The sequence below is a fragment of the Lithobates pipiens genome, unplaced genomic scaffold (assembly GCF_037356315.1).
Source record: "Lithobates pipiens isolate NorthernLeopardFrog02 unplaced genomic scaffold, aLitPip1_a1.2 Scaffold_23, whole genome shotgun sequence".
NCBI classification, from domain to species: Eukaryota; Metazoa; Chordata; class Amphibia; order Anura; family Ranidae; genus Lithobates; species Lithobates pipiens.
Genome location: NW_027507785.1, coordinates 64443316 through 64464340, shown reverse-complemented (window position 1 = coordinate 64464340; position 21025 = coordinate 64443316).

The following is a 21025-nucleotide window of genomic DNA, read 5'->3' as shown; positions in this document are numbered from 1 at the left end:
TTGGCAGGCTGTATTTGCATGAAGAAGAATGCTTTATGTAGTACCCACATGTAATGCTGAGCCTTAATAATTGAAGTGAAACCTAATAAGTTAAAGGGGCAGGCCAGTGAAAGTAGAGCTTGGGGTGGAAAGAGGTGGATGATAATGTATGACCTTCATACAGGAAATGAGAAGGGTTTTTCTGATTTTTCTACAGCTTCTGATGCTGACTGTTTTTTCCATTATGTTCATGTGAGTTGCTGTTTGTCTCTTCTATTTAGTAGAGATCTTTTAAAGCAGAACTAAGCCCTCCTATCGTTTTCAGCCAATGAAGCTTCAATCTTGGTCTCTATTCGATCTCCAACTACCATGATGCTGCACATGTGATCCGTTATGAAACCAGCCATTTGATGGTTTGACAGTTTGGTTGAGATCACAACCAATGTTACAGTTACATTCCCAGTACGTGCTGGGAATGTAACTGTTTTTTTAAACTGTTAAAATTTAAGTTCACCTTTTCAGAAAATCTGTAAGGTGAACTTACACTGGAACCCCTCCCCATCGCACAGTACCTGAAGCTGGCGAGCTCCCAAACTGACACATCATAAAGCCACTTTACCGGTATGGGAATTTGAAATCCCTACGGCTTTCTCTCCTCTTCTCCAGTGCTGCCAAGACAGGCTAGGTGGGTTCTGATTGGTCGCCGCTGCCTATGTGATGGCGCCAACCAATTAGAATGCCTCCTATCCATACTTTTACAAGGTACGTTTAGGAGATTAAGCCTGCGGTGGATATCTGATCCCCAGACTGAAGGTAAGGGTGGAGTTCAGACTTAACATTTTTAGTTAAATGTTTTAATTATGGCCTTCCACATTAAATTGATAAAGCACCAAATGTCTTCAAAAATAATACAGGTTCACATGGATGTTTGATAACACCAGTTAAACACGATCATTTTATCTTGAACATCATTAACATCATGTCCTACGTAAGTATTTCAAAGAGTGGTTTGATGATTCTATAATAGGTATGCTGGAAATCAAGGACAGGATCCGACGTTTATGTGGTTTTCATTCAAGCATATTCTGTTGTCATCAATATTATTTGTAAACCTTGGATAGAAGGACAAATAATTCCAGGGACACAGAAAAATTCTTGTCATGTGCAGCTAAACAATAGGATTCAGGGCATTAGCAATTCATGAATATACAAAAGATGTTGACAGCATATAACAAACAAGATACTAAAACGCGTCTATCACGTTTCTTTAAAATATATATTGAAACCTGGAAAAAAAAAATATATATATATAATATATATATATATATATATATATACACAGTATCTCACAAAAGTGAGTACACCCCTCACATTTTTGTAAATATTTTATTATATTTTTTCATGTGACAACACTGAAGAAATGACACTTTGCTACAATGTAAAGTAGTGAGTATACAGCTTGTATAACCAAGTAAATTTGCTGCCCCCTCAAAATAACTCAACACACAACCGTTAGTGTTACAAGGTCTCAGGTGTGAATGGGGAGCAGGTGTGTTAAATTTGGTGTTATCGCTCTCTCTCCCATACTGGTCACTGGAAGTTCAACATAGTTACATAGTAGGTGAGGTTGAAAAAAGACCCAAGTCCATCAAGTCTAACCTATGTGTGTGATTATATGTCTGTATTACATTGTATGTTGTGGTCGTTCAGGTGCTTATCTAATAGTCTTCTTAAACCATTGATGCACCCCGCTGAGACCACTGTCTGTGGAATTCCCTTCCACAGGTGCTGGTCTCAGCGGGAAGCATCGATGGTTTAAAAAGACTATTAGATAAGCACCTAAACGACCACAACATACAGTTGGCCACATGGAGTGGACACGAGTCTTGTTAAGCTCCCCTCCGCTAAAAAGTTTTAGCACTATTGTGGGGTCTTTATAAATTGAAATCATATCCCCTCTCAAGCGTCTCATCTCCAGAGAGAGAAAGTTCAGTGCTCGCAACCTTTCCTCATAACGAATATCCTCCAGACCCTTTATTAGCGTTGTTGCCCTTCTTTGTACTTGCTCCATTTCCAGTAGATCCTTCCTGAGGACTGGTGTCCAGAACTGGACAGCATACTCCAGGTGCGGCCAGACCAGAGTCTTGTAGAGCGGGAGAATTATCGTTTTATCTCTGGAGTTGATCCCTTTTTAGTGCATGCCGATATTCTGTTTGCTTTGTTAGCAGCAGCCTGGCATTGCATGCCATTGCTGAGCCTATCATCTACTAGGACCCCCAGATCCTTTTCCATCCTAGATTCCCCCAGAGGTTATACCTCATGGCAAAGAACTCTCTGAGGATCTGAAAAGAATTGTTGTGCTACATAAAGATGGCTTAGGCTATAAGAAGATTTCCAAGACCCTGAAACTGAGCTGTAGCACGGTGAAGCTCAGGTGACCTCCATGCCTCCATGCTCAAGAGGGTTAAGGCAGTAATGGAAAATAATGGTGGCCACACAAAAGTATTGACACTTTGGGCCCAATTTGGACATTTTCACTTAGGGGTGTACTCACTTACTTTTGTTGCCAGCGGTTTGGACATGACTATGTGTTGATTTATTTTGAGGGGACAGTGCTAGATCGTGGATATCTGTAGATGCAGGGATTTTAGTTTTAGGATGAAGTTCTACTTTAAGGACTGGTATGATGCCATATAGGACATTTTTGACCCCTCCCTCCTGCTAAGTGCCCCCACACCAAACCGCTTGCAATAGCGCCCCCAAGCAGGCTTGTTCCTGAGCCATGGCTTTGCGTGTCCATTCACACACAGAGTTATGGCTCGACCCCGCCCCCTCTCTCTCTTCATTGGTTCACTGGCTGTGATTGACAGCAGTGGGAGCCAAACACACCTCCAAGACGACCACTGTCTTGCTAAACAAGCTAAGGGTAAAGGTGATGGACTGGCCAAGCATGTCTCCAGACCTAAACCCTATTGGGCATCTGTGGGGCATCTTCAAATGGAAGGTGGAGGAGCACAAGGTCTCCAACATCCACCAGCTCCGTAATGTCATCATGAAGGAGTGGAAGAGGACTCCAGTGGCAACCTATGAAGCTCTGGTGAACTCCATGCCCAAGAGGGTTAAGGTAGTGCTGGAAAATAATGGTGACCACACAAAATATTGACACTTTGGGCCCAATTTGGACATTTTCACTTAGGGGTGTACTCACTTTTGTTGTCAGTGGTTTATTTTGAGAGGACAGCAAATTTACACTGTTATACAAGCTGTACACTCACTACTTTACATTGTAGCAAAGTGTAATTTCTTTAGTGTTGTCACATGAAAAGATATAATAAATTATTTTCACAAATGTGAGGGGTGTACTCACTTTTGTGAGATACTGTATATATCTATATATATGTATAGTGGAAAGGACTCAGGGAGTGCTAATTGTCTATGGGTTAAGGGACGCAATTCTTGACTTGCCCCAGGCACTTGTAACTTTGAGCACAATTTCTACAGTAATGTTGCAGAAACTGTTGATCTAGCAAAAAAATATTTAATTATAGTTTAATACTTTTCTAGAGGCATTAATCAATTATTCATTTTAGAAGAGCTGTAGGTGCCTCTGATATCCAAAATTTTTGGGTGTGTCAGATATCTGGTCCCCAGTTGTTTACTGTCATTCCTAATTTTGATTGGTGGGTTTCCCCAGTTAAGATGGAGCATGTAGTAGCAGTAGTAGCAGTGGAGAAGAAGTCTAGTGGTGCACAGAGAAGATCAGACACATGTGGGAAATTCTTTCTTCTGATCTCTGGGAGGAGATTGCAAATGAGACGTAGCCATGTAGCTTCTGCAAGTTGTACTCCTTCCTGAGAGCTATACAGCATTATTAGCCTTGCTTCTCTCTTTGAGTGTTAGGAGGAAGTCAAAACAGATGCATCACCTTCCTAGTTCAGATTAGGCTGCTAAGCAAATTTACAGTACTTAGCTCCTCTGTAAACAGTGGAGCATGGATTAATTGTTTGGGGCCGTTCAGTGTCTTATTGGCTGCTGTTCTGCTACTTCCCATTGTCTTTTAGAGATTTATAGAAGTATAGTGGAGGGAGAACAGGACAGGCAGCCTGAATATTTATGGAACTCCGGCCAATCCCTGGGGAGGTATGCCCAGAAGGTTGAGGCAGAGCCCATAAATATTCTAAGGACTGGCAGCAGAGCGCAGACTTCTCAGGTCCAGCCTTCTGGAGGAGACCCCTGTGCTGGGGGCTCTGCCTTTGGGGCTGAGAGAGAGACTTTTTTTTTTAAAGACATCAAGGTTTCAGCTAGGGGGGTGCTACCAAAGAGAGCCTGGATCGGAGACAGAGAGTGTGTGTGAGGAGGTCCACCCATTCTGGGCACCTAAACCTGCCTTTCAGAGGAGAAATTACTGTGGGTTGTCTCACCAGCAGGTGCATGCAGCCAGGAGTTGTGCAAGACAGCCAGGAGTGTGCAGTACTGCCAAAGTGTGTTCAGTGTAGTCAGGAGTTGAATGTCAGCCAGGAGATAGTACAGTGCAGCTGAAGATTGTGCAATACAGCCAACATTTTTGTACAGAACGGCCAGAAACCTAGCAGTCCTCAAGTTCTACAGTTCTACAGTTTCAAGGTATACCATGCTCCCCTCCCCTATCCAAGTTCCTGTTCCCAAATATAGACCCCCCAAGACTGATTCTTGAACCAAAGGAACTGGAAGGATGCTGAAAATGCAGTGTGCCTGGCTGTATATGCTGTGAGCAGGGGGGGAAACAGGCCCAAATAACCAGCGGCTCCTGTGGGGTAGCACTAAAGAAGAAAGGTTTCTGGTCCTCCATGCAGAGTGAGAGGCTTACAACAGAGAGAGAACCGGTACTGTCACCTATTCTTTTTTGCCTAAACACATAGGTAAGAGCAAGTTGGTTAAAATATCCTCATAACAAATTAGGACTAACCTGAAAAAAGTTGGAATATACTGTATATAATGCATTTTATAAAACGACCACACAAGTTTACGAATGCCAAAAATAGCTACTGCACATCCTTGAAAACCTTTCGCTCAACCAAGTGAAGGTTTTTTTGTTTTTACTTAATTTTTTATGCCAAGGAGTGCCAAAAAAGGCAGTGCTTAGTAACCACCGCTCTGAGCTATCTCATGGTCATCGAATACTTTATAAGTGGAAGGATTACTAATCCCTTTTTTCGTCAAAACCCTTTTTTTTTTTTTTTTATCTGTGAGAATATATAGATAAGTACTTTGTACATGCTCTTCCTCAACCGTATGTTGCCGTCACAAATGTAATTACATTAGTGCGTGCAATTTGTAAAATGTTTGCTTGATGTGTCACTGATAACATTCAAAAAGCGCTGGATGTCAAATAAAACTCAACTACAAGGCTGACATGAATAAAATACACTTTGCATGGTAGAAATGCTTAAGCCCCGTACACACGAGCGGACTTTTCAACATCCAAAGTCCGACGGACTGATTCTGTCAGACTATTCGATTGTGTGTGGGCTGCAACAGACTTTTGACTCGCCAAAGTCCGAAGGACTTTAGAATATGGAACATGCTTCAAATTTTTCCGAAGGAACTCCGCCGGACCCGGTCCCTTCGAAAAATTTGCACGTGTGTATGCTATTCTGACGGACTAAAACCGACGCTAGGGCAGCTATTGGCTACTGGCTATGAACTTCCTTATTCGAATCCAGTCGTACGTCATCACGTTCGAATCCGTCGGAGTTTAGTTTGATTGTGTGTGGCCAAGTCCGCTCAGCCGAAAAGTCCGTCAGAACTCTGTCGGAACTCCGGCAGAACTCCGACGGAACTCCTTCGGAAGTCTGTCGGACATAAGTCCTCTCATGTGTACGGGGCTTTAGGGTTCCCAAGTGTACCCATGCTCAAGGGTTTAGGATTGTTCATTCCAAATGATCTGTCTTTAAAATGATCTCTTTTTAACTAGGTACACTCAGAATAGCTCTAAATTAAAAGGTAAAGGCAGTAAAAAGCAATGCCTGTTTATGTTCACTGTTTGGGATTAACGTTAGGGAACAGTTTTTTTTCAAATGGCCAAATTATTATTTGTCAAAGGACAGTAACATCCAGTAACTGTGGTCAGTAACTTCCGAAACTACAGTTTTTGGACAATTTTCGTCCCGTGTGTACCTAGCTTAAAGAGGAAGTAAAGGCAGGAAAAAAAAAAAAAAACACACCCTGTAAGGCAAAGGCATAATGAGCTAGTATGCATAGCATACTAGCTCATTATGAATAACTTAACTGAGATGGAAGCCCCCGAAGCGACCCTCGTTCTTCTCTTCCATCGCCGCCATCTATCCCGGAGTAACTTCCAGGTATCGCGGCTCCGGCCAGTCACAAAAAGAGTAAACAGGACCAACAGAGAGTATGAATCTCCCTGATGGACACAAACAGCAATACAAACTTGACAGGTGTTATAGATCAGCGTTTCTCAACTCCAGTCCTCCAGGCGCCCCAACAGGTCATGTTTTCAGGATTTCCCTCAGATGAAATGGCTGTTAAAGGGGGCTCCCGGATTCCGATAAGCCCCCCGCCCACAGACCCCGACAACCAACGGCCAGGGTTGTCGGGAAGAGGCCCTTGTCCTCATCAACATGGGGACAAGGTGCTTTGGGGTGGGGGGGACGTGTGGCCTCCCCTTCCCCAAGGCACCCCCCATGTTGAGGGCACGCGGCCTGGTACAGCTCAGGAGGGGGGGGGGGCGCTCGTTCGCCCCCCTTTCCTGGCCGGCCGGGTAGCGTGCTCGGACAAGGGTCTGTTGTGGACTTGGGGGGCACCCCCACACCGATTTTTTTCGGCGTTGGGGTTCCCCTTTAAGTCCATACCAGGCGGCGGGGCCCGCGACGTCTCCTTCGCGGGCCCCGCCTACCTGGAGACGCGCTCGAAATGAGCGGACTTTCCTCCGCGTGTATGGGCGAGTCCGTTCATTTCAAAAGTTGAGCGGATTGTATGGCGGACTTAGTCCGCTGTATTAGTCCGCTCAAAAAGTGCCGTGTGTGGGCAAGTCCGTTCATTCAAAAGTTTGGACGGACTGTCTGTCGGATTGTCTGACGAACTTAGTTGGGCAGACAATCCGCCCGTGTGTACGCGGCCTAAGGCAGTAAAACCGATTGAAACACCTGTGCAAACTAATGGGAAGCCTGAAAACATGACCTGTTGGGGCGCCTTGATTACTGAAGTTTAGAAACACTGTTCTAGACCCTCTACACTCTATCCAAATCTTTTTTTTAAATGCCATTACAATATACTAACAATCCACTTGGTAGGTAAAAGTACCTATTTAGTCTTCCAATGAATCCAAGTTTCCTTGTGCGGTCCCTTGAATCCTAAGCTTTCATATGGACTTTAGTTCTATAAAAGCTAAGCCCCCATACACACGGTCAGACATTCCGACCACAAAATAAAACTGGTGTTGCATACACACGGTCGGACAAAGTTGTCGGAAAATCCGATCGATCGGAACGTGATGACGTTCGTTCATTAAGACAGGACTACGTTGAGGCTACTAGCCAATAGCTTTGGTCTCGTAATTTGATCTGAGCATGCGTGGCACTGTTTCCGATCAGAATTCTCTAGAAATGAATGGACAAAGTCCAATCTGATTTTTTTGTCGGAAAATTTCAGATCCTGCTCTTAAATTTTTTCTGTTGGAATCTCCGATGGAAAAAGTCCAATAGAGCCCATATATATATATATATTGTCGGAAAATCCAATCAGACCGTTTACATCAGAATTTCCGACTATGTGTACGGGGCATAAGATTAATGCCGCGTACACACATGATCGGATTTTCCGACAACAAATGTTGGATGGGAGCTTGTTGTAGGAAATTCCGACCGTGTGTAGACTCCATCGAACATTTTTTGTCAAAATTTCCGACAACAAAAATTTGAGAGCTGGTTCTCAAATTTTCCAACAACAAAATCCATTGTGTGTAGACAATTCCGAAGCAACAAAATTCCACGCATGTTCAGAATTAAGCAGAAGAGCCGCACTGGCTATTGAACTTCATTTTTCTCGGCTCATCATACGTGTAAGTCACCGCGTTCTTGGAAATTGGAATTTACGACAACTTTGTGCGACCGTGTGTATGTAAGACATGCTTGAACCAACATCTGTCGGAAATAAATCCCAGGATTTCATTGTTGGAATGTTTGATCGTGTGTACGCGGCATAAGAGTGTATCTATAGCCATCATTTTTTGGAGGATAAAGTGGAGATAAGGATACAATGACAAGTGAAAAAAATGCCCTGTTATGATACATTGGTTGTCAGAGGAAAGAATGCCTTGTTATGCTCATCATTAGTGTAATGTTCCTTTATAGTGGTAATCACTGGTTCCAATTCTTTAACAAGTGACATTGGTGCTGGATAGTGATGGACGAACTTCCGACGGGACGTTTCGCGAACGCGAAACGCGAACGGACACAAACGTTCGCGAAAACGACCGTTCGCCGCGGGCTCCATTGACTTCAATGGGAGGCGAATTTCGCAAACCTTTAGGTCGAATTTGCGGCCACGGGGTAATTATTAGGGGGTAGCACGTAGTCCCACCACCTGGACAATAGCATAATACATGTATGAGGTGAATTTGGGATCGATAACTACAAGCATTTTTTTTTTATTTGGGAAATTGTTCTGACAATTCAGGACTATGGAGCTAATGAAGGCAATGGAGGAGAGGGAAGGTCAGGGACCAGGGTAGGCAAACAAGAGGGTGCAGGAGATACAGAGCACTGACAGCAGCACCGTAATACAGAGCACTGACATCAGCACCGTGACATACAGCGCTGACAGCAGCTCCGTGACATACAGCGCTGACAGCAGCTCCGTGACATACAGCGCTGACAGCAGCTCCGTGACATACAGCGCTGACAGCAGCTCCGTGACATACAGCGCTGACAGCAGCTCCGTGACATACAGCGCTGACAGCAGCACCGTGACATACAGCGCTGACAGCAGCTCCGTGACATACAGCGCTGACAGCAGCTCCGTGACATACAGCGCTGACAGCAGCTCCGTGACATACAGCACTGACAGCAGCTCCGTGACATACAGCGCTGACAGCAGCTCCGTGACATACAGCGCTGACAGCAGCACCGTGACATACAGCGCTGACAGCAGCTCCGTGACATACAGCGCTGACAGCAGCTCCGTGACATACAGCGCTGACAGCAGCTCCGTGACATACAGCGCTGACAGCAGCTCCGTGACATACAGCGCTGACAGCAGCTCCGTGACATACAGCGCTGACAGCAGCTCCGTGACATACAGCGCTGACAGCAGCTCCGTGACATACAGCGCTGACAGCAGCTCCGTGACATACAGCGCTGACAGCAGCTCCGTGACATACAGCGCTGACAGCAGCTCCGTGACATACAGCGCTGACAGCAGCACCGTAAGCAGCCCCAGGAGGAAGTCAGCACAGCACAGGGATGGTGTGATCCCCTCATAATAAGAACCCCCAGGAGGAAGTCAGCACAGCACAGGGATGGTGGGAGCCCCTCATAATAAGAACACCCAGGAGGAAGTCAGCACAGCACAGGGATGGTGGGAACCCCTCATAATAAGCAGCCCCAGTAGAAATATGACACCGCTCAACCTCTTCAAAGAGGAGGGTAGGGGCATATAGTACGGTGTGCTTTTTTGGGTCAGGGAAGTGAGCCAAATGAATTAAGAAGGTCTGTGTGCTTGATTCCAAAAATTGTTTATAGACATATACATGGTCTACTGATCACATGTGTTGAATTCCTCCGAGATCCATGCCTCATTCATTTTTAGAAATGTGAGGTAGTTAACACTGTGGTGAGCTAGGCGAGTACGCTTATCGGTCACAATCCCCCCTGCTGCGCTGAACGTCCTTTCGGACAGGACACTGGATGAGGGGCAAGCCAACAGTTCGATTGCAAATTGGGCAAGCTCTGGCCAGAGGTCAAGCCTGCCCACCCAGTAGTCTAGGGGTTCATCACTCCTCAGAGCGTCCACATCGGCCGTTAACCCAATGTAGTCGGACACCTGACGGTCTAGGCGTTCCCTGATGCTGGATCCGGATGACACCTGTCGATGGGTCGGCTGAAAGAATGACCTCATATCCGAAGTCACCAACACATCTTCAAACCGGCCTCTTCTTGCAGGCGCTGTTGGATTGGTACCCGCAAATCCTTCTCTGGGAGTGGGAATTGCTCCTCTGCCAGCGCACGCAAAAGCAGAATGCAGCATTTCTCGAAGCAAGGCCTGGAAGTGCTGCATTCTGACAGCCCTCTGCGACGGCGGTAACATTTCCGCCATTTTGTGTTTGTACCGGGGGTCTAAGTACGTTGCCACCCAGTACTGGTCCTTGACCCTCATGCTTTTTATACGGGGGTCCCTATTAAAACACTGGAGCATGAAGGCCCCCATTTGCACTAAAGTGGAAGCGGTGTGGTGGCCTGGCTCCTGCTCATCATCCAGGATAATGTCGTCCTCTTCATTCTCCTCTCCCCATCCTCGCACAACAGGGATCCCAGAAAGGTTTAAAGCATGCTCTTCTTGCTCCTGCTCATCCGCCCCGGCACCATCCTCCTCTGACTCCTCATCAGACTCCTGTTGTTGACTTGTCTCAGATAGAGTAGCCCCCCCTGGGAATTCATCCAGCATTGCGACTTCCTCATCTTCCCGCTCCTGCTCCTCCACAGCCTGATCAATGACACGACGCAATGCACGCTCCAGAAAGAAGGCATAAGGTACCATGTCACTGATGGCGCCATGGCTGCGACTGACCAGTTTGGTGATCTCCTCAAATGGCCGCAGAAGTCTGCATGTGTCGCGCATGAGCAGCCACTGGCGCGGTGAAAAAAAACCCAGCTCCCCAGAACCGTTTCTTTCGCAGAGTTCATACAGGTAGACGTTAACTGCACGTTTCTGCTGGAGCAGCCTATCAAGCATATAGAAGGTTGAGTTCCATCGCGTCGGGCAATCGCAAATAAGACGTCTGACCGGCAGATGGTGTCGCCGCTGAATGTCAGCAAGGCGAGCCATGGCCGTGTAAGATCTTCTGAAATGGGCCGAGATTTTCCTTGCCTGCCGCAAGATGTCCTGGACCCCAGGGTATTTGACAAGGAATCGCTGCACGACCAAGTTTAAGACGTGTGCCATGCACGGCACGTGCGTGATTTTGCCCTGTTTCAATGCGCTAAGCAGATTGGCACCGTTGTCACACACCACTTTACCAACTGTCAAATTGAGCGGTGTTAGCCACTCATCTGCCTGTGAACGCAAAGCTGAAAGGAGTGCCGGGCCAGTGTGGCTCTTTGCTTCCAGGCACAACAGACGCAGCACGGCATGGCAACGTCTCACCTGGCATGTGGAATAGGTTCTGGGGAGCTTGGGCGGTGCAGTGGAAGAGACGCTAGCAGCGGAAAAGGAGGAGGCAGCTGAGGAGGAGAGGGAGGAGGATGGAGTAGGAGGAGGAGAAGAAGAGTCAGGCCTGCATGCAATCCGTGGCGGTAAAACCAAATCTACACGGGTGCCACGGGTTACATGCTTGACGGCCGTCAGAAGGTTCACCCAGTGGGCAGTAAAACTGATATACCTTCCCTGCCCGTGTTTGCTAGACCACGTGTCTGTGGTCAGATGTATCTTGGCACCGACACTGTGTGCCAGAGATACATTCACTTGCCGCTGAACATGGCCATATAGCTCTGGGATGCCCTTCTCTGAGAAATACTTCCTTCCTGGGACCTTCCATTGTGGTGTTCCAATGGCCACAAATTTGCGAAAGGCCTCCGAGTCCACCAGTTTATATGGCAGTAGTTGGCGGGCTATGAGTTCTGACAAGCCAGCCGCCAACCGTTGGGCAAGAGGGTTATCCGGCGTCATCATTTTTTTACGCTCAAACATTAGGCCCACGGAAGCCTGCCTTTTTGCAGAAAAATGTGAGCTTGGCGTGATGGAAGGTGGAGTGGAGGACAATTGTGAGGAGAGAGGAGAAGGAGAAGTAGAAGACGAGGCTGGACGGTGAGAGCCTGCAGTGTGGCTTTGTGTGTTCCGTTGCTCCCACTGGGCTCGGTGATGGCTGCTCATGTGCCTTCTTAAGGCGGTCGTCCCTAGGTGAGTATTGGGCTTACCGCGACTAACGCGTTGACTGCAAAGATTGCAGATGGCAACGCTATTGTCAGCAGCGGACACGTTAAAAAAAGCCCACACTGCGGAGCCATGTGCCGGTGTCCTGGGAGCGCCAGATGTGACCGTACATGGTCGATGACTCGCTCCTGATACATTTGCAGTCTGCTTTGTCCCTGCTGTGCAATGTAAGTCATTGCTGCTTCTCCTCCCTATCTGCTGGTCCATATCTCCCTCTGAACTCCCCTCCTCTTCCTCTCTTGTGGGCACCCACGTGACATCACTAGACACGTCATCATCAACGTCACCTTCCCCACCGCTATAAGTAGAGTAGGCAGCAACACCGGGGACCAACCTCCTCCTTGGGCTGATCTGGGTACTGGCGTCAGACTGCTGAGTAGCGCTTGTTGCTACCTCCTCTTCCTGATCCAATACCAAGAGTGGCTGCGCATCAGAAATGTCCTCTTGATATGGATCGGAAAATAATTCCAGTGACTCAAGCGGAAGGTATGTGGTGGTGGTGGTGGTGGTCGTGTTGTTGGTGGTAGTGTCTTTGGGGGTGCACATAGCAGAGAGTGAAGAAGAGGGTGCAGATCGAGAGGATGAGGAGGGTGCAGAAGAGTAAGGCTGAGCGAGCCACTCAACCAAGTCTGGTGCATCCTTTAAAGTAATTGAACGCACCTTCTGCAACTTCCCACTTTGGCTCAAGCCTGTTGCTCCTGCCCTACCCCTACCACCCCTGCGGAAGGGCCTGCCTCTTCCTCTGCATGTCATTTTTTAAATGACCCTGTGACAAAACTCTTAGTCCCTATACCGCTGAAGGACTGCTGCAGTATAGGTGAGCGGTCAGCAGTGGTGCACGTCAACCCTATCTATTGTGGACCGATAGCGGTCCTTACAGAACAGCAGACTGTACCGCACTCAAGCCTATGTACCGTAGCACCCTATACCAAGTTACCAGTCCTTATAAGAACTTTTGTGGACCAAGCAGGTTGTGTATTAGTGTTTAGCAGACTGTACGTCAGTCCCTATACCGCTGAAGGACTGCTGCAGTATAGGGCAGCGGTCAGCAGTGGTGCACGTCAACCCTATCTATTGTGGACCGATAGCGGTCCTTACAGAACAGCAGACTGTACCGCACTCAAGCCTATGTACCGTAGCACCCTATACCAAGTTACCAGTCCTTATAAGAACTTTTGTGGACCAAGCAGGTTGTGTATTAGTGTTTAGCAGACTGTACGTCAGTCCCTATACCGCTGAAGGACTGCTGCAGTATAGGGCAGCGGTCAGCAGTGGTGCACGTCAACCCTATCTATTGTGGACCGATAGCGGTCCTTACAGAACAGCAGACTGTACCGCACTCAAGCCTATGTACCGTAGCACCCTATACCAAGTTACCAGTCCTTATAAGAACTTTTGTGGACCAAGCAGGTTGTGTATTAGTGTTTAGCAGACTGTACGTCAGTCCCTATACCGCTGAAGGACTGCTGCAGTATAGGGCAGCGGTCAGCAGTGGTGCACGTCAACCCTATCTATTGTGGACCGATAGCGGTCCTTACAGAACAGCAGACTGTACCGCACTCAAGCCTATGTACCGTAGCACCCTATACCAAGTTACCAGTCCTTATAAGAACTTTTGTGGACCAAGCAGGTTGTGTATTAGTGTTTAGCAGACTGTACGTCAGTCCCTATACCGCTGAAGGACTGCTGCAGTATAGGGCAGCGGTCAGCAGTGGTGCACGTCAACCCTATCTATTGTGGACCGATAGCGGTCCTTACAGAACAGCAGACTGTACCGCACTCAAGCCTATGTACCGTAGCACCCTATACCAAGTTACCAGTCCTTATAAGAACTTTTGTGGACCAAGCAGGTTGTGTATTAGTGTTTAGCAGACTGTACGTCAGTCCCTATACCGCTGAAGGACTGCTGCAGTATAGGGCAGCGGTCAGCAGTGGTGCACGTCAACCCTATCTATTGTGGACCGATAGCGGTCCTTACAGAACAGCAGACTGTACCGCACTCAAGCCTATGTACCGTAGCACCCTATACCAAGTTACCAGTCCTTATAAGAACTTTTGTGGAACAAGCAGGTTGTGTGTTAGTGATTAGCAGACTGTACGTCAGTCCCTATACCGCTGAAGGACTGCTGCAGTATAGGTGAGCGGTCAGCAGTGGTGCACGTCAACCCTATCTATTGTGGACCGATAGCGGTCCTTACAGAACAGCAGACTGTACCGCACTCAAGCCTATGTACCGTAGCACCCTATACCAAGTTACCAGTCCTTATAAGAACTTTTGTGGACCAAGCAGGTTGTGTATTAGTGTTTAGCAGACTGTACGTCAGTCCCTATACCGCTGAAGGACTGCTGCAGTATAGGGCAGCGGTCAGCAGTGGTGCACGTCAACCCTATCTATTGTGGACCGATAGCGGTCCTTACAGAACAGCAGACTGTACCGCACTCAAGCCTATGTACCGTAGCACCCTATACCAAGTTACCAGTCCTTATAAGAACTTTTGTGGACCAAGCAGGTTGTGTATTAGTGTTTAGCAGACTGTACGTCAGTCCCTATACCGCTGAAGGACTGCTGCAGTATAGGGCAGCGGTCAGCAGTGGTGCACGTCAACCCTATCTATTGTGGACCGATAGCGGTCCTTACAGAACAGCAGACTGTACCGCACTCAAGCCTATGTACCGTAGCACCCTATACCAAGTTACCAGTCCTTATAAGAACTTTTGTGGACCAAGCAGGTTGTGTATTAGTGTTTAGCAGACTGTACGTCAGTCCCTATACCGCTGAAGGACTGCTGCAGTATAGGGCAGCGGTCAGCAGTGGTGCACGTCAACCCTATCTATTGTGGACCGATAGCGGTCCTTACAGAACAGCAGACTGTACCGCACTCAAGCCTATGTACCGTAGCACCCTATACCAAGTTACCAGTCCTTATAAGAACTTTTGTGGAACAAGCAGGTTGTGTGTTAGTGATTAGCAGACTGTACGTCAGTCCCTATACCAATGAAGGACTGCTGCAGTATAGGGCAGCGGTCAGCAGTAGTGCACGGCAACCCTATGTATTGTGGACCGATAGCGGTCCTTACAGAACAGCAGACTGTAACGCACTCAGGCCTATGTACCGTAGCACCCTATACCAAGTTACCAGTCCTTATAAGAACTTTTGTGGACCAAGCAGGTTGTGTGTTAGTGATTAGCAGACTGTACGTCAGTCCCTATACCAATGAAGGACTGCTGCAGTATAGGGCAGCGGTCAGCAGTAGTGCACGGCAACCCTATGTATTGTGGACCGATAGCGGTCCTTACAGAACAGCAGACTGTACTGCACTCAGGCCTATGTACCGTAGCACCCTATACCAAGTTACCAGTCCTTATAAAAACTTTTGTGGACCAAGCAGGTTGTGTGTTAGTGTTTAGCAGACTGTGCGTCAGTCCCTATACCGCTGAAGGACTGCTGCAGTATAGGGCAGCGGTCAGCAGTAGTGCACGGCAACCCTATGTATTGTGGACCGATAGCGGTCCTTACAGAACAGCAGACTGTAACGCACTCAGGCCTATGTACCGTAGCACCCTATACCAAGTTACCAGTCCTTATAAGAACTTTTGTGGACCAAGCAGGTTGTGTGTTAGTGATTAGCAGACTGTACGTCAGTCCCTATACCAATGAAGGACTGCTGCAGTATAGGGCAGCGGTCAGCAGTAGTGCACGGCAACCCTATGTATTGTGGACCGATAGCGGTCCTTACAGAACAGCAGACTGTACTGCACTCAGGCCTATGTACCGTAGCACCCTATACCAAGTTACCAGTCCTTATAAGAACTTTTGTGGACCAAGCAGGTTGTGTGTTAGTGATTAGCAGACTGTACGTCAGTCCCTATACCAATGAAGGACTGCTGCAGTATAGGGCAGCGGTCAGCAGTAGTGCACGGCAACCCTATGTATTGTGGACCGATAGCGGTCCTTACAGAACAGCAGACTGTACTGCACTCAGGCCTATGTACCGTAGCACCCTATACCAAGTTACCAGTCCTTATAAGAACTTTTGTGGACCAAGCAGGTTGTGTATTAGTGTTTAGCAGACTGTGCGTCAGTCCCTATACCGCTGAAGGACTGCTGCAGTATAGGGCAGCGGTCAGCAGTAGTGCACGGCAACCCTATGTATTGTGGACCGATAGCGGTCCTTACAGAACAGCAGACTGTACCGCACCCAAGCCTATGTACCGTAGCACCCTAGACAGACCAAGTTACCAGTCCTGATAAAGAGCTTTGTGGAACAAGTGAGTTGTGAATGATTAGCAGACTGCAGCAGAAGGGCAGCAGTCAAGTATAATATTCTTTCTATATTTGGAAGAAAGAATATTATACGTGTACAAGCCTATTACCGTACCACTGATACCAGTCCTGAAAAGAACCTTTGTGGAACTAATAGTAACAGCAAGTCTTTAAAATTATCCTCACTGCCTGACACACTGCTTCCTGCCTGTCCCTATACAAATTGGCAAAAAAGAGTAGGCTGGAACGATTAGCTGGAACAGCTCTTTTGTGGACCTGATAGTAACAGCTAATGATGATGATGATGATGATGATGAAGAAAGACTAATCTGGCTGAGCTGTCCCTAAAATAGCAGCATACAGCGCTCTGTCCCTTTATCTAAACTGACAAAAGAAACTCAGGCTGCTGACCTAACACCTATACCAGTCCTGAAAAGAACTTTTGTGTACCAAATAGCTAGCGTTTTCTCTGTCCCTACTCCACACAGGATCCTTTCCCTACAGTGACAGAAGAAAGAATGTAAAATGGCCACCGGATCGGGTGTATTTATAGGTTAGGGGGAATGTCCAAGTGTCCATGAGCTGTCATGTCTCAATTGGTTGTCCTGTAACACATGATAAACGTGTCACGAAAGGTTAAAGTTCTTGTATACATTAAACACGTAAGTCCGCCGGGGCGAACGACGGAAAAAGGCGTTCGAACCCGCGGACGGCGAAAGTCGGAAATTCGCCGCGAAACGACCGCCGGGCGAACCGTTCGGCCATCACTAGTGCTGGAACCAGGGAGGGTTTCACGGGTTGAGCTTGGCCCTTTAGCTCCAGTGAAGGAAACTCTTATCCCTGGTCGCACTTTTCGACGGAAAATGTGCGATTGGATCTTGTTGTCGGAAAATCCGATCGTGTGTAGGCTTCATAGAACTTTTTCCATTGGAATTTCCAACACACAAGTTTGAGAGCAGGAACTAAAATTTTCCGACAACAAAATCCAATCATTTACATTCCAATCGTTTACATTCCGATAGTGTGTAGATAATTCCGACGGACAAAGTGCCATGCATGCTCAGAATAAATTACGAGACGAAAGCTATTGGCTACTGTGCTCTTTATAGTTCCGTCGTACGTGTTCTACATCACTGTGTTCTGAATGATCAGATTTTCCGACAACTGTGCGACCGTGTGTATACCAGACAAGTTTGGGCCAAAATCCGTCTGAAAAAATCTGACAGATTTTGTCGTCGGAATGTCTGACCGTGTGTACAGGGCATAAAGGCATCAGCATACCAAGATATTTTGGACAATTTCATGCTCCCAACTTTGTGGGAACAGTTTGGAGATGGTCCCTTCCTGTTTCAACATGACTGCGCACCAGTGCACAAAGCAAAGTCCATAAAGACATGGATGAGCGAGTTTGGGGACCTCGACCCAAAAGAACACCTTTCGGATCAATTAGATTGGAGACTGCGAGCCAGTGCCTTCTCGTCCATATCAGTGCCTGACCCCACAAAAGCGCTTCTGGAAGATTGGTCAAACATTCCCATAGACACACTCCTAAACCTTGTGCACAGCCTTCCCAGAAGAGTTGAAGCTGTTATAGCTGCAAAGAGTGGGCCAACTCAATACTGAACCCTACAGACTAAGACTGGGCTTTTTGGGAATATAGTGTATATACAACTTAAGGCTCAGTTCACTCTATTGTGACCTGAAAGTCATGCGACTTACAGTGCGACTTCCTGTTGATTTGCTAGTTACTTGATGAGATTTGAGTACTACTTTGATGCAACTGGATGCGACTTTGAAGGGAAGAAGGGGCTACACCACAGGGAATGCCTGGGTAATCTTCTTGTAATGTCAGATCCAAATCACATCAATATAGATGAGGATCTGACTTGGAGGCGACTTCCTTTAAACTCTATGGGCAAAAGTCAGATAGAAGTCAGCTTAATGTAGTACAGGAACCTTTTCTAAAGTTGGAGCAACTTCAGCAGTGCTAATCAAGACAACTCTTATTGACTAACATGGGATTTCACATTTCACGCAACTTGGAGTCTCACAAGTTGGATGCCAATTCCCGGCAGTGTGAACCGAGCCTAAAGGTTGATTTGGTTTTTTACAATTTTTTTTACAGAGCTTTGGAGTTTAACCTTTGGGTTGAGCAAGCTTCTTTTCTGATCCCTCTCTCCTTCGCCCTCCCCTCCCCTGAGACAAAAGTTTCTATATATAAGAGTAGATGGTACAATACAAAGACATGCAGGTAGGTTCATTGGCTTCTGGCTTCTGTCCAAAATTGGCCCCAGTATATGAATGGGGACCTTGGATTGTGGGCTCCTTGAGGATAGGGACCAATGTGAGTGTGCAATGTACAGGGATAGGGACAATTGTAGACACTTACTCAGGTTGAACTGGATGGACTGGTGTCTTTATTCAACCTAACTAACTATGAAACTATGGTGAGCCCAGACCAGGGTTGCCCTGAAGAAGGGGGCATGCCCCCAAAATGCATCAGCTGTTATGCCAATGTACAGTAGATATTCAAGGCTGTTTGAATTGTTTCTCTGGAATCCTTTAGTGCTACGGTGTCAAGATACTATCTTGTTGTGAGACGTTACCAGTGCTTTTTGTTCAAGCGACTCCTAGCAACCTCTGAAGGAGCCCTGTTTGAGAATGCCTGCTATAGAATAACCATGACCTCAGAAATGCAACTGCTGCAATATCAACCAACTGATAAAATCAAACATGGCCGCCTAAAGATCATATTGTTTTATATTTCAGTGTTACAACTAAAGCTTATACTTAACAATAACAGTCTAGAGTGATTGCTGTTGCTAATCTGCTTCCTCTTCATCATTATTGGTGGACATGCTCATATACAGAAACTGAAGCTACTTTTGGGTCAATTCAGTATAATATTCATAACGGGGCCTAATTTGATGTGATTTACCATCAAAAAATTATTATTTAATTTACTAAAAGTTTTAGTGTCTATACAGTGCCTTGCAAAAGTATTCACCCCCTTGGCTTTTTACCTATTTTGTTACATTACAGCCTTTAGTTCAATGTTTTTTTTTTTTTATCTGAATTATATGTGATGGATCAGAACACAATAGTCTAAGTTGGTGAAGTAAAATTAGAAAAATATATACATAAATCTATTTTTCAGAAATAGAAAAATGGAAATTGGCACGTGCGTATGTATTCACCCCCTTTGTTATGAAGCCCATAAAAATCTCTGGTGTAACCAATTACCTTCAGAAGTCACATAATTAGTGAAATGATGTCAACCTGTGTGCAATCTAAGTGTCACATGATCTGTCATTACATATACACACCTTTTTGAAAGGCCCCAGAGGCTGCAACACCTAAGCAAGAGGCACCACTAGCCAAACACTGCCATGAAGACCAAGGAACTCTCCAAACAAGTAAGGGACAATATTGTTGAAAAGTACAAGTCAGGGTTAGGTTATAAAAAAAAATATCCAAATCTTTGATGATCCCTAGGAGCACCATCAAATCTATCATAACCAAATGGAAAGAACATGGCACAACAGCAAACCTGCCAAGAGATGGCCGCACACCAAAACTCATGGAACGGGCAAGGATGGCATTAATCAGAGAGAGATCAGCACAGAGACCTGAGGTAATCCTGAAGGATCTGCAGAGTTCCACAGCAGAGACTGGAGAATCTGTACATAGGACAACAATAAGCTGTACTTTCCATAGAGTTGAGCTTCATGGCAGAGTGGCCAGAAGAAAGACATTACTTTCAGCAAAAAAACAAAATGGCACATTTTGAGTTTGCGAAAAACCACGTGGGAGACTCCGAGAATGTATAGAGGAAGGTGCTCTGGTCTGATGAGACAAAAATTTAACTTTTTGCCCATCAAAGAAAACGCTATGTCTGGCGCAAACCCAACACATCACCCAAAGAACACCATCCCCACTGTGAAACATGGTGGTGGCAGCAACATTGGGGATGTTTTTCAGCAGTCGGGACTGGGAAACTGGTCAGAGTTGAGGGAAAGATGGATGGTGCTAAATACAAGGATATTCTTGAACAAAACTTGTACTACTCTGTGTGTGATTTGAGGCTAGGACGGAGGTTCACCTTCCAGCGGGACACTGCTAAAGCAACACTTGAGTGGTTTAAGGGAAAATATGTAAATGTGTTGGAAGGGCCTAGTCAAAGCCCAGACCTCAATCTGATAGAAAATCTGTGGTCAGAAATAAAGATTGCTGTTCACAAGCGCAAACCATCCAACTTGAAGGAGCTGGAGCAGTTTTTCAAGGAGGAATGGGCAGAAATCCCAGTGGTAAGATGTGGCAACTCATAGAGACTTATCCAAAGTGACTTAGAGCTGTGATAGCTACAAAAGGTGGCTCTACAAAGTATTGACTTAAGGGGGTGAATAGTTATGCACATTGACTTTTTCTATTATTTTGTCCTATTTGTTGTTTGCTTCACAATAAAAAAAAACATCTTCAAAGTTGTGGGCATGTTCTGTAAATTAAATAAGGCAAATCCTCAAACAATCCATGTTAATTCCAGGTTGTGAGGCAACAAAACACAAAAAAATGCAAAGGGGGTGAATACTTTTGCAAGGCACTGTATTTTACCATCAAAAAAAAATTTGCATTTC